Raw genomic sequence first — 2,280 nt, forward strand, 5'->3', positions numbered from 1 at the left:
AGTTTCATGACTGAAACAAGGTCCTCCATTAGAAACTTGGAGGCACAAGTGGGTCAGCTGAGCAAGAAAGTTACTGAACTCCCTCCTAGTACTCTTCCAAACAATACAGAAGAGAATCCAAAAGGAGAGTGCAAGGCCATCAACATGGCCGAATTTGGAGAGGAAGAGGCAGTGAGCGCCACTAAGGAAGACCTCAATGGACGTCCACTGGCCTCCAATGAGTTCCCTAATGAGGAACTATGGGAATCTGAGGCTCACACTGAGACCATAGAGATTCCATTGGATTTACTTCTGTCATTCATGAGCTCTGATGAGTTTTCTTCCTCTGAAGAAGATGAAGATGTCACTGAAGAGCAAGTTGCTAAGTACCTTGGAGCAATCATGAAGCTAAAGGACAAGTTTTTTGGTAATGAGACTTGGGAGGATGAAACCCCTTTGCTCACCAAAGAACTGGCTGACTTGTCTAGGCAGAAATTACCTCAAAAGAGACAGGACCCTGGGAAGTTCTCAATACCTTGTACAATAGGTACCACGACCTTCAAGAAGGCTCTGTGTATGACCTTCAAGAAGGCCTTGTGTGACCTAGGGTCAAGCATAAACCTCATGCCTCTCTCTGTAATAGAGAAGCTAGGGATCTTTAAAGTACAAGCTGCAAGAATCTCACTAGAGATGGCAGACAATTCAAGAAAACAAGCTTATGGACTTGTAGAGGATGTTCTGGTAAAAGTTGAAGACCATTACATCCTTGCTGATTTCATAGTCCTAGAGACTGGGAAGTGCATGGATGAATCCATCATCCTTGGCAGACCCTTCCTAGACACAACAAAGGCTGTGATTGATGTTAACAGAGGAGAATTGATCATTTAAGTGAATGAAGAATCCTTTGTGTTTAAGGCTCAAGGATATCCCTCTGTAACCATGGAGAGGAAGCATGAAGAGCTTCTCTCAAAACAGAGTCAAACAGAGCCCCCACAGTCAAACTCTAAGTTTGGTGTTGGGAGGCCTCAACCAACTTCTAAGTTTGGTGTTGAACCCCCACAGTCAAACTCTAAGTTTGGTGTTGGGAGGTTCCAACATTGCTCTGAGCATCTGTGAGGCTCAATGTGAGCCCTCTGTCAAGCTACGGACATTAAAGAAGCGCTTGTTGGGAGGCAACCCAATCTTATTATATTTATCTATTTTCTTTTGTTATTTTATGTTTTCTGTAGGTTGATGATCATGGGAAGTCACAAAATCAATTGAAAAAGCAAAAACAGAATGAAAAATAGAAAGAAAAACAGCACACCCTGGAGAAAAACCTGCTGGCATTTAAACGACAGTAAGGGCAGCAAATGGGCGTTTAATGCCCAGTCTGGCACCATTCTGGGCGTTTAACGCCAGAAAGGGGCACCAGACTGGTGTTAAACGGGTGCAGGGATGAATTTTCCTTGACACCTCAGGATCTGTGGACCCCACAGGATCCCCACCTACCCCACTACTCTCTCTCTTCTTCACCCACTCACCAATCACCTCAATACCTCTTCCCCAAAAAATCCCTCGCCTATCAAATCCCACCATTCTCTTCACCACTCACATCCATCCTTCATAAAACCCCACCTACCCCACCATCCAAATTCAAACCACTTTCCCTCCAAACCCACCCATTATGGCCGAACCATATACCCCCTCTCCATTCCTATATAAACCCTTCTTCACTCCTTCATTTTCACACAACCTACACACTACTTCTCCCCCTTGGCCGAACATCTCCTCTATTTGTTCCTCTTCTACTCTCTTCTTTCTTCTTTTGCTCGAGGACAAGCAAACCTTTTAATTTTGGTGTGGTAAAAGCGTTGCTTTTTATTTTTCCATAACCATTTATGGCATCTAAGGCCGGAGAAACCTCTAGAAAGAAGAAAGGGAAGGCAAAAGCTTCCACCTCCGAGTAATGGAGATGGAGAGATTCATCTCAAGGGTGCATCAAGACCACTTCTATGAAGTTGTGGCCATGAAGAAAGTGATCCCCAAGGTCCCTTTCAAACTCAAAAAGAGTGAATATCCGGAGATCCGACATGAGATCCGAAGAAGAGGTTGGAAAGTTCTTACCAACCCCATTCAGCAAGTCGGAATCTTAATGGTTCATGAGTTCTATGCCAATGCATGGATCATCAAGAACCATGATCAAAGTGTGAACCCGGACCCAAAGAATTGGCTTACAATGGTTCGGGGGAAATACTTAGATTTTAGTCCGGAAAATATAAGGTTGGCATTCAACTTGCCCATGATGCAAGGAGATGAACA

This window comes from Arachis duranensis, chromosome 7 (genome assembly GCF_000817695.3).
Source record: "Arachis duranensis cultivar V14167 chromosome 7, aradu.V14167.gnm2.J7QH, whole genome shotgun sequence".
Lineage (NCBI taxonomy): Eukaryota > Viridiplantae > Streptophyta > Magnoliopsida > Fabales > Fabaceae > Arachis > Arachis duranensis.